The sequence below is a fragment of the Barbus barbus genome (assembly GCF_936440315.1).
Source record: "Barbus barbus genome assembly, chromosome: 36".
Classification (NCBI taxonomy): Eukaryota; Metazoa; Chordata; class Actinopteri; order Cypriniformes; family Cyprinidae; genus Barbus; species Barbus barbus.
The window spans coordinates 9,635,477-9,647,579 of NC_136714.1; the positions used below are offsets into that span (position 1 = coordinate 9,635,477).

A 12,103-nucleotide genomic window follows, 5' to 3' on the forward strand; every position below is an offset into this window, starting at 1 on the left:
TATGGATACAAAAATTAAACATGACATTTTTGAAAAGGAAAAACTAGAAAAAATTATTTTCTTGTAAAACATACTGCAATAATCTGTTTTATGCTTTGAAAAATAACTACAAATAATTTTTACAGTGCACATATAATAATAATATTAAACAATAACAAACTGTATATATCTAAAAAAAAAAAGTATAAAAAACTTCTTAAAAAATCTATATATCAAATATTTAAGTTATTATTATTATTATTATTTTTTTTTTTAAATGCTAGGTTCTGTCAAGACTGGGTCAAAATCAGGACAAAATTCACAACATTTTGCGAAATCCCCATGCATGAAATTGTTAAACAAATCTAAGTCTCACAAAGTGTATGGTATTCCTGGAATGCAGCATGAAAACTATTTCACAATGTTTTCCAGCAAACTTGCATTCTCCTTTCCCGTGAAAAGAGCTCTACTTAGGCTTTTGTTGTATTTACAGAGATGTTTTACTCAGAACCAGTGATAGCACTCAGTGAAATAGACCCTACTCAAAGCTACATTATTAACAATGAATAAAGAGAAGAAACCAGTTCAAATTAAAAGCAATGTGAATACTTTAAGGGAAAAAAATGCATTGTTCTATTTAACATCAAAACTATCTTACACTATTCTACACATGCATGCACTGAGCATGGCCTAGTTAGGAGGATGTGTATGGACAGCGATTTAGCTCATTTGTCTTTAGAGATAGAATCTCAATTTGACTGGACATGGTGCAGGTGCACTTCAATCCATCTGCAACTTCTCAGCTGCATCAAAGGTTACAACTTGACCTGATGAGCGCGCCATTACGTCATCCCTGCCCAGCCAGCGCGCGCGCGCGAGAGAGAGAAAAATTACTGTCCCACCAACCTCCGCCCCTGCAGTCATGCCACACTCTGGATTTCACTGTCAAGCCTCTTAAAAGAGAAGAAAATCTGACTTGGCCATCGTTAAGGCCGGCGGTGTTTAATGTGGAAGCGATAAACGCCGACACTTCCGCGGTTCTGAGGATCTGTTTGCCGGCGTGCCTATGTATATATGGGAGTGAACCGGAGAAAGCGAGGAGAAGAAGAGGAGGTAAGCACGCTGCGAGCTAGCGAAAATTCATCCACCTCAGACAGTCTTTTATTTCTGTTAGCGACCATGCGAAATGAAAGCGCGTGTTTGTGCGCTCGTGTTGTCGTAGAGCTGCAGTTTGCCGGGAGTTTGACATGGAGTTAACATCTGCAGCAGAGTTCTGGCCTTGCGCTGGATCAGGCCGACACAACTGTGACTCTCAGCCACGCAAAAGACTCTGGGACTTGCGTTTATAACGAAATGTTTTATGCCTTAGCTGGTTTGTCTTTCGCTTAGATGTAGCTAGCTGCTATTGGAGGACTAACTAGCTTGCTGTGATGGAGCGAATGCAACTTGACTTGAAAACGTGGTAGTGCACATTGAAACTACGCTTGACATTCTCTGGATTTGTATTTAGTATTCATAAATTCGCATACGATTCAATATATGTCACCTAAGAAGAGGGCAGGCATCTGAATGAGTTCAGTAGCCACAGTTCATATGTGGCGTCCATTAAGTGGTCTTTTGACCTGCCAGGAAGTTTGAACTAATCACCACATGTTTGCTGTTTTTATAGGGAAAAGGTAGTTTTGCATGAATTCTACCAGTTTACAAATGAGTGTCAGCAGGTTTTCATCCGCCCCCATTTTGTTAATATCTATTTTTAGTGATAAAATTAATAGCATGTTGTCATTTAGCAAATTTTTTTTTTTTTAGCAGATGCTTTTTATTTGTAGTGTTTTTCAGTATGCATGCTATAGTGACAGTATAACTACTCATACTCATCTAAATTTTAATGAAAATCTAGGCTTATTTTTACTGATAAAACAAGTATTATTATTATTAATCGGTGGTTCTCATCTGGTTTTGTTTCATGAACAGGAGATTTTACAGTCTTAACAGTTCAACGTATTGATTTAATCATATAAACACAAACCGTGTAGGTGCAACAACATGCAAGTCAGCATGAAATGAAATTTCACCCTATCTAGGTTATTTTGTAAATGCATGTTATTTTATTGTAAAGAACAACTGCAATCTCATTATTTATTGAGAAAAACGCCACATCTCAAAATCCAATCAACAATTGATGCATAGAACCATGTCCCAACACTGCATTTTTTTTCTTTTTCGATAATCTGTTACACTTGGATGTAATAATAAAGAAGAAAAGATCTGCTGTAACTTCCTTTTCATTGCAACTTAAACATGATTGGCTTAATAGAAAAAAATAATACATTTGAAAAAGGTTTAAATTTTTAATTGCACAAGAAAATTGAGGTCAGCACAAAGTATGGGTTGAATTTTCTTGTACCTTTACTTGCCTGTAGATTTGTTTATAGTTGAAGACGAGGGTAAGTCACACAACCTGTCCATATTGGTGACCACCTAATTTGACTAGATTAATTCAATCAACTGGCAGATACATTTGTGCCAAAAAGCTGTTGAGTTTGATGTAGGAAATATACCCTCATCCGTTTTAAACACTGATTATACCAATTTATTTTTTCATTATAATAACGCACAGCATTTTATTAGCCTATTTGTGTTGTAGTGTTATTTTCCTCTGACAATTGTGGCCCTTTCATAAAAGACCCATGTGACCTATATTTTGGGCAATATAAAAAAAAGAATGTACATCTTATTGTCATCTAATTTGATTGACATGCATTTGTTATTTTGTAACCGTACAATGAAATCAAGTCAGAGAGCCTGGTAGCATTGCCCTACTGTTGTTCATGTATTTTAACTGCAACATAAAGAATTAGTTACATTTACTAATATACTGATCAACATTCAACCTATTTTGTCTGGATCATATCTCTCCACAGCCATCCTCCCATTTTCCGTGAATGTTAGGATTTAGTTCAGTCGTAATGGTCAGTGGTAATTTTTCAGAGCATTGAAAAATGCTCTTTTCTGCTGTATGAGGAAACATGGCACTGAAACAGCTTTTGGGCAGAGATAAAATTCAGTCTAGTGGTCCTGTCGGCTGCAAGCTTGCTAAAACAGGCCAGGCCATTTTGACTGTGATTTAGCACAGCATGGCCTAGCAGCACGACTGTAATTCAGGCTGGGCACAAGCTGACTCATGTACCACTGAGAGCTGGACGGCCGTGGAGTGTGTGCGGAGGGAGAGTCAGGGCTCGACAGTGCGAGCATTTCACTCGCATTTGCGACTAAAAATAGATGTGTGCGAACTGGAAAATGTATTTAGGAGCACAAGTGCGAATACAAAACAAAATACAAATCAGCCTAACTTATACAGTAGCCTATAACAAACGTATTAATTTATTCTGTTTATTTATGGAAAAATTGCGATGCAGCCTCATATGATTACTTTAGAACTTTAAAAAGGCAACGGTTTAATTTAAATGAGCACAGATGAGAAAAGCGGAGCGAGTTAAAGTGAAGACGCGCTGAATGACGCACATTCGCCACTAGAGGGCGCTGCCGCTGCCGTTACCCTGGTAACCCAGTAAACAAATCAGCTGCGCTACTTTCCTGAAACTGTGTAAATAATGTTTCACACTCACAGTCATTTAGAGATTTATATTCGCTTTAATCTTCACAATAGCATCAAATAATTCTTACTTAAAGACTTAATGAGCTATTTATTTTCAAACATTGTTTCTAAGCTAAAACATGGCCCATCCACTGATCTATAATAGAGAACAGTGGGCCTATCTATATATCAACGACTGATTCGTTATTATTGTTCAGTAACACAAGTTCCATTAGTTAACATGAAAAAAAACAATGACTGCATTTATTAATAATGCTATCTTAATTTCAACTTTTAATAATACATTATAAAATCAAAAGTTTTTAAATTAAATTTAATTAAAAAATCAAAATCAAAAATCAAGCGCCAGCAGAAGGCAGTGTAATGAAGTGGTCTTTAAGAGAAGCAGTCTATCAGCGGAAGTTTAAAATCAGCTCGTAAGTGTATTTACTTGTCTCAGTGTTTAGCGCATTTGCCGTTGCTAGGAAACGCTTATTTTGTTTACTAGGATGAGAGTTGCTGAAATCACGTTTGGTCTCGTACTGTATCGTGTATTGTCAGTGTGTGCACTTGCTTGGCCATTTGTAGTTGATAAAGAGGAAAGTGGGTCCAGCTGAATTGAAATGATCATTTGTTAGATTGGTATAATAAAGGTTATTATACCGCGGCAGCGGTCGCGGCAGTCGTCGTGTGAAGCCCTCTTAGTGTGAAGACCAAAGAGTGTAAGTTAAAGACCATCGACTCTACCGTGCGACTCCACCGGGCAGGGACACCGGCAAGGGATAGTAGTAGCTTTTTATTTAATTTTTTCATTGATATGTTTATTATTGAAATGTTGTTGTTATATGCGTGTTAATTTTATTTAATTTCTTTATTTTCTTAAATATGTGGGTAGATAGTATTTATAGAGTTGTAACTTTTTAGTTTTAGTTACTTTTTCTTATTTGTAAGTCGCTTTGGACAAAAGCGTCTGCTAAATGACAAAAGTAAAGTAAAAAGTTGTCTTAATATAATTCAATGGAGCTAACATTAACTAACATAGTTGTATTTTTTATTAATCAACATTAACAAAGAATATTAACTACTGCAACAATTAGTTATTGCACATTTTTAGTTAATGTTGACCTGCTTTAACTAATGTTAACAAATGGGACCTTACTTACCTATTGTTCTTTCGTTCATTTGAACAATCTTTTGCACTCTAATCTTGAAACACTTGTTTACTTTATATTTTTATGTATTTTTTATAAAAGTCTTTTAGTAAATTATCTTTAATAAAGTTATTTAACCTGTTAGGAGGACAACACTTTTTTTCACTTAGAAATTATATATTGTGATTTAAAAACAAAAACATATACCGTGACAAAAGCTTCAATGATTATTAATGTTATACCGACACAGTTTAATAGGATTATAACTAATTACATAATTAGCCTATTAAATAGTGTCTGAAGTAAAATTATTTAAAAACCTTGTGTACTTTCTGTATTCTGATAAATTAAATAATGGTGCTTGTAAATGTCTCTTTGTATCCCCTTATTAAGCTAAAACACCTCATTTGAAAAATTTGCATTGCGCCCCTAAATTTTTTTAATGCGCTCCTAAATGTTTTGACTTAGGAGCACATGTGCTCCTTGGGGAAAATGTAAGCGTCAAGCCCTGAGAGTGTCCTAGCATCATGTTGCTCAAGCTTTTTCTTGTCATGCAGCATCACAAGAACTGTCAAATACATTAGCCTGAGCAGAGATGTTTCTGGATTTGTGTGTAATAGTTGTTACTTGTTAATAAGGGGTTTAATTCTAGTGACTTGAGACTTTTTGCTCTTGCTTTCAAAAGGCTGATTTTAAAATGACATTGTACAAATCATTGTTATTGTCATTGCCGCATTTCTTAGATCTGGGATTTGCATGCAGAAACATGAATTGTGGGCTCATTGAGAATATCAGGAACATCCAAGTTTGTCACCAAATAAAATAGTTTACTCATTCACCAGCATGTATTGCTTTTGACGCCTCATTGCGCAGGTTTTTCCAAATAACTTAAATGCGCTGTTATACTATCACTCTGTTTAGACTTTTAGATTTGTGCTGCCAAAACTAAGAAAGAAAAGCCTTAAGGTGACCTGATCAAGCAAATTCCAGTTCCCCTTTATATAGCTAATCACTATGTATAATTCATAATTTGTCACTTTGTATTTCTCATTACTTTGCTTCTTTTTATAAGGTCTAATGAATGCACTAAGTGCATTACAGTGCAAGTTTAAACGGTATATATAAGCACATAAGAAATTTGAGAAGCCCTGATCTAATTTCTCTGCTGATTCTACCTCAAGACCTAACAGAGGCGCTATATTATACATCAGTTACTTGTTGTTTAAGAGACATTTTTCATCCTTAATTTCTAGTAATTAATTACATGAAGACTCCTGAGCAAACTGGAATAGGTGAGTGCTGTACTAGTCAATTCAATGTTATTTGTATAGCGCTTTTAACCATGCAAATTGTGTCAAAGCAGCTTTACATCGCCTTGATCTAAAGCTGGGTGGCTTTATATCAGCTTTACAGTATTTAGATGGGGAAATAGTTTGTCGAAATGGTGTCATTCTCCTCTGGCCAGACAAAATCAGCAGTTTAAATCTAGGTTAAAGCATAATCAGATCAGACTCATCTGGTTCCTGTGGTCTTGTCTCGATGGCCGTCTTGGAGACAGGGTCTTCACTGGGGTTAGTCTCTGGGGCTCATCTAAGTGTCCATGCAGTAGAGGTCATCTCTAGGTGCTGATCCACCATCTGATCTGGATACAGTCTGGATCTGGGTGGCTACGGTGACTTCGGAATAAGAAAGAAACAGACTGATATTAGCGTAGATGCCATTTTTCGAACAATGTATCAAGTACATCAGGTGTTTTGGGAAGTGTTCCCAGTTCCGGTTGACCTATAGTGCAGCCTAACAATCCACATGAAATGTGATTAGTGTATTGTGTGTAAGCCAGGTGAAAGAGATGGGTCTTTAATCTAGATTTAAATTGACAGTGTGTCTGCTTCCCGAACAGTGTTAGGTAGATTGTTCCAGAGATTGGGCGTTAAATAGGAAAACGATCTCCCGTCCGCAGCTGATTTTGATATTCTAGGTATTATCAAATGGCCAGAGTTTTGAGATCGCAGTGGATGTGAAGGACTATAATGCGATAAGAGGTCACTCAAAAACTGAGGTGCAAAACCATTCAGGGCTTTATAGGTAATTAGCAAGATCTTAAAATCTATACTATGTTTAATAGAGAGCCAGTGCAGTGTTGACAGAACCGGGCTACTGTGGTCAGACTTCCTGGTTCTAGTAAGAACTCTAGCTGCTGCATTTTGAACCAGCTGGAGTTTGCTTATTAAGCGTGCAGAACAACCGCCCAATAAAGCATTACAATAATCTAACCTTGATGTCATAAACGCATGAATTAACATTTCTGCATTTGACATTGAGAGCATGGGTCTCAGTTTAGATATATTTTTAAGATGTAAAAATGCAGTTTTACAAATGCTAGAAATGTGGCTATCAAAGGAGAGATTGCTATCAAAAAGTACGCCTAGGTTCCTAACTGATGACAAAGAATTTACAGAGCAGCCATCAAGTATTAGACAGTGATCTAGGTTATTACATGCAAAAGGTTTTGGTCCAATAATTAACACCTCTGTTTTTTCAGAATTTAGCAGTAAGAAATTGCTAGTCATCCAGTTTTTGATATCAGCTATACATTCTGTTAGTTTTGCAAATTGGTAAGTTTCATCAGGTCCCAAAGAAATATAGAGCTGGGTATCATCAGCATAACAGTGAAAGCTAACACCATGTTTACATGTTACCCATCTCCCAAGGGTAACATGAAAAGTGTGAAAAGTAAGGGGCCAAGTACTGAGCCTTGAGGTACTCCATACTGCACTAGTGATTGGTATGATACCTCATCATTTACTCGCCACATCGCCACAAATTGATGGCGGTCAGATAAGTACGATTTCAGCCATGCCAGTGCACTTCCTCTAATGTCAACATAATTTTCTAGTCTATTTAAAAGAATGTTGTGGTCGATAGTGTCAAACGCGGCGCTAGGATCCAGTAGCACTAATAGAGAGATACAACCACGATCAGATGATAAAAGCAGGTCGTTTGTAACTCTAATGAGAGCAGTCTCAGTACTATTATATGGTCTAAAACCTGACTGGAAATCCTCACATATATATATTTTTTTCTCTTAGAAGGAACATAGTTGTGATGATACTACCTTTTCTAATATCTTTGACAGAAAAGGAAGATTCGAGATCGGTCCGTAATTAATTATTTGGGGTCAAGTTGTGTTTTTTTTTTTAATGAGAGGCATAATAACATCCAGTTTGGAGGTTTTTGGGACGTGTCCTAATGACAATGATGAGTTGTTAATATTCAGAAGAGGATCTATTACTTCTGGAAGCACATCTTTTAGGAGCTTAGATGGAACAGTGTCTAAAATACAGGTTGTTGGTTTAGATGATGTATAAACTTGTTTAGAACAAGTTTATACAATTCTTCATTTCCAATAGAAGAGAATGAGTGGAATTGTTCCTCAGGGGATCTATAGTGCACTATCTGATTTGATACTGTGGCTGATAGCTGCATGGCTACAATTTTATCTCTAATAGTTTCGATCTTGGAAGTAAAGTAGTTCATAAAGTCATTACTACTGTGCTGCTGGGTAATGCCTGCACCTGCTGATGTTATATTTTTTGTTAATTTAGCCACTGTATTAAAAAAATACTTGGTTGTGTTTGTTTTCTTCTAAAAGAGACGTAAAGTAAGCAGATCTTGCAGTTTTCAATGCTTTTCTGTAGGATAGGGTACTTTCCCACCAAGCAATACGAAATACCTCTAATTTTGTTTTTCTCCAGCTGCACTCCATTTTCCAGGCTGCTCTCTTTAGGGCCTGAGTGTGCTCATTATACCACGGTGTTGGACTCTTTTTCTTAATCTTCCTTAAGCGTAAAGGAGCAACCGTATCTAAAGTGCTAGAAAAGTGAGAGTCAATAGTTTGTGTTACATCATTAAGTTGTTCTGAACTATTGGATATGCTGAGGAATTGAGATAGATCAGGAAGATTATTTATAAAGTAGTCTTTTGTGGTAGAAGTGATGGTTCTACAATATTTGTAACAAGGAGTTGGCTTTACAGCTTTAGCTATGTGGAATAAACACACAACTAGATAATAGGGATGTGCCCGAAGCCGAATACCTTATTCGGAAAGGCACGGATAATGGCTAAAAAACGAATAACGAATTCATCCGAATAACAGAAAAAAATATTCGGCAGACACAATCACATGTAGGATACAGAATCTCTAATCTCAACCTTCAACTTCCCAGTTTATTAATGCTCTAATTACTTTATTAACTCTGTTACATTTAGTATTAAAACAAGTCCAGCGACGCTAATAACTAAATCTCGCAACATGGCAGAGACGGCATTTGCGCCAAGCTCGTTCACTCAGCTGCTGCGAGTCAGCCACATGAATTTATTCAGCGACATGATTTTAAATAATTTTTCATATGTTTTCAAATTTTATTTTTGAACATGAAACATTTACGGAGGTCTGCACCTCATAGCTGGCTATGGGCCTGGATGTATAAAGTGAATGAGTGCAAACTAGCCTATATGAATAAAATGAGCGCAAATCAATAGCCGTGTTGGGGTCTATGCGCGTCTCTAAGAAATCAGAGCTTTGTCTGGAATTATATCAACTAACTCGCAAAAATATCCTAAAAACGGTCCTAACTTCAAACCTTTTCGAAATCCAACTGTAAAAACGCATTACATTAGCCTTTTTTGTGAATGACATCACATTTAATTATACATGACGAAGAAAAGCGAGGTTTGATCAAGGTTTTTGTTGATAAAATACTCGTTAATGATCACAAGACTCCAGCGATACATGATCTCCAAGTTACTTCAAGTTCAAGCGAGCTTTATTGTCATTCTGCTATGAGTACTGAACACTTTCTTTCCATTTCTTTTTTTTCTACTAGTGCTCTTATTTTCTGTAGTTTTAAACTGAAAATATTTGCAAAGTTATAATTATAATAAAAATTTATTTAGTTATACAAGGCATATTTGTTAAATGAAAACTATGAATCGAACAGATTTGCATTTAAAATGGTATTTTCACGTAATTTGACGGACTTCCAGTTTAAGCCACGCCCACTTCCGGATCCATCCGAATACAGATACAAATAATTTTGAGATTGTCACAGATACAAATAATGGCTCCGCTGCACACCCCTGCTAGATAATGATCTGAGATATCGCTCTGCAATATTTCAACACCACTGACATCAATTCTAGAATGGAGTTTAGAATGTCTATAAATGCTGATCCCAACGAATCTCTTTCATAATCAACATGGATATTAAAATCACCAACAATTAGGACTTTATCTGCAGCCAGCACTACCTCAGATAGAAAATCAGCTAATTCTTTAATAAAGTCTGTATAAAGTCTATAGAAATTAAGTGATAGAATAATTGTGATAGAAGAAGTGATTAAAAGGATAACGTTATATGAAGCGCCATTACTTCGAACTAGGGATGTCAACTATTAATTGACGATCGATTAATTGTCGATAAGCGATGTAATCGATAAGAGCTATCGATGGTCGATTGAAGCAGTTTCATTTTGGGGTGTGTGCGGCTCATGCGCAAAACACGTGCAAACATCTGTAAGTGACAGTGAAGGGGCTGGATCTTACACGAAAATGATTTACTAATGTATAAACTATATGCTTTTAATGTGATCCCAGCTTTAAAAGTACATTAAAACAGATACAATACAAAGTTATTTTGTATTGAAATGTAGTAATAAGTCATGTTCAATTATTGTTGCATATCGGGCACTTCACTTTGACAGGGCTGCACTCACGCGAGCAGGACAGATACTATAGGCTATTCATTCATACAACTTGTTAATTCGTTCCTACGACATATTAATTTGTGGCCACTGTCCAGGTTTCATTAATTTGTTCCCTAGAAAACCGCATTTAAATGAATTTAAATGCGGGAGCATTTAAGTCATAGTAATGAATTCTTAATTCATGGCCACGAGATCTTTAATTTCCCCCCACGTTTATCACAGTAAGAGATGCGATTAAAACAAACATGTGAATCTAGAGGGTGAGACGGTGAGGATTTGGGAAAAGAAACAATAAATAATATTAAATTCATAACCATCTGGCAAAACAGAACACAAAGCCGCGTATGGCTTGATTTAAATGTGTGCGCTCGAACGGCATGAATCCAAAAGCAATTGCAATGTTAATTGCAAACATTGTGACGTTGTTTTAAAATAAAACAATGAGCACCATGAAACCATTTAAAAGACGCATTCAGCGGTCTCCGTGACCGCATATGAAACCAAGTATAACGATCGCATTTACGATACGTATCACGATACAGGGGTTGCGATACGATATATTGCGATACTGTAAGCAAGGCGATATATTGGGATATTTCTTATTTTAGGAATAGGATATATATTTTTTAGGAAAGCTGTCATTAAGAACACACCACCATATGCAAACCTTAGCAAATAAATAGTTTAACCAGAACACACTGCAGAACACACTGGGATCTGCATTTGCAATAATCGGTCCCTACGACATTCAACATTATGTAACCACTTTTTGTGCAGTACGAGTAAAGAGGGAAATATTCAAGCGCTTTCATGATTCTTTAGTTAATATATATGTATAAAATGTATTTTATAAAAATATAAAAATATATATTTATAGACTCTACTTTAAAGTTTCACAGTTTAAGTTTACAATTGTGACATACAATGTCATAACATTTGATCTGAACAAAAAATTACATCTGCTTAATATCAATGAAAAATAAAGTGCTTGCAGGACTCCTAAAGAAAGCAAAACAATTGTAAAACACTCAAATAAATACAGATGTTAAACATTCTCAGAACTTTTTAACTTGGATATCACAGGTTTTTCAGTTTGTATTTATGTCCCGCGTGGAATTGCCGAGACCATGACGCGAGCACCGCCCCAACTGCACAAAACGCCCCACAATTACGAGAGGCAGAACCGAGGTTGCGCTCGTGACGTGGTCCCGAGGCGGACATTACCACAAAAGCCCAAACGGTGCCACACATCAGCTTTGTACACCGAAACGACAACTGGAACAATTCTTTCATCCTCCATTACTGGCAGCGAACTATATTAACGTTAACATTAGTGGAGTGCGCTGATGCTAGTATTTCCTGTCACTGTTTAAGTTCAGAGATGAAGACTAGTGGTCGGGATATGAACTGCCATGAATCTTGTATGATTTTTATTTATTTTTTTAAATATCGATATTCCGTTTTGGAGAATCGATACAGTATCGCCAAACAAAGTATCGCGATACTCACGTGTATCGATATTTTCTTACACCCCTATTCATTCGGGTGAGGAAGCTGGCGTTTTGAGTGGCATTTGCACATCCTGTCATGCCGGTGACTATATGCTACT

The 12,103-nt window shown here is 36.4% G+C and overlaps 1 protein-coding gene across 2 annotated transcripts in view; it reads left to right on the forward strand.

Annotated features, from left to right (window-relative positions):
• The first annotated feature begins 828 nt into the window (after window positions 1-828).
• LOC306856308 (mitogen-activated protein kinase 9-like) overlaps window positions 829-12,103 on the forward strand; it is a 59,262-nt gene continuing 47,987 nt past the window's right edge. Inside the window, exon 1 of one of the 2 annotated variants that reach the window (XM_079395494.1) lies at window positions 829-1,092. The gene's annotated coding sequence lies outside the window, so the exon portion shown is untranslated. The remainder of the gene's footprint in view (window positions 1,093-12,103) is intronic. The other variant, XM_079395493.1, reaches the window with a different exon arrangement.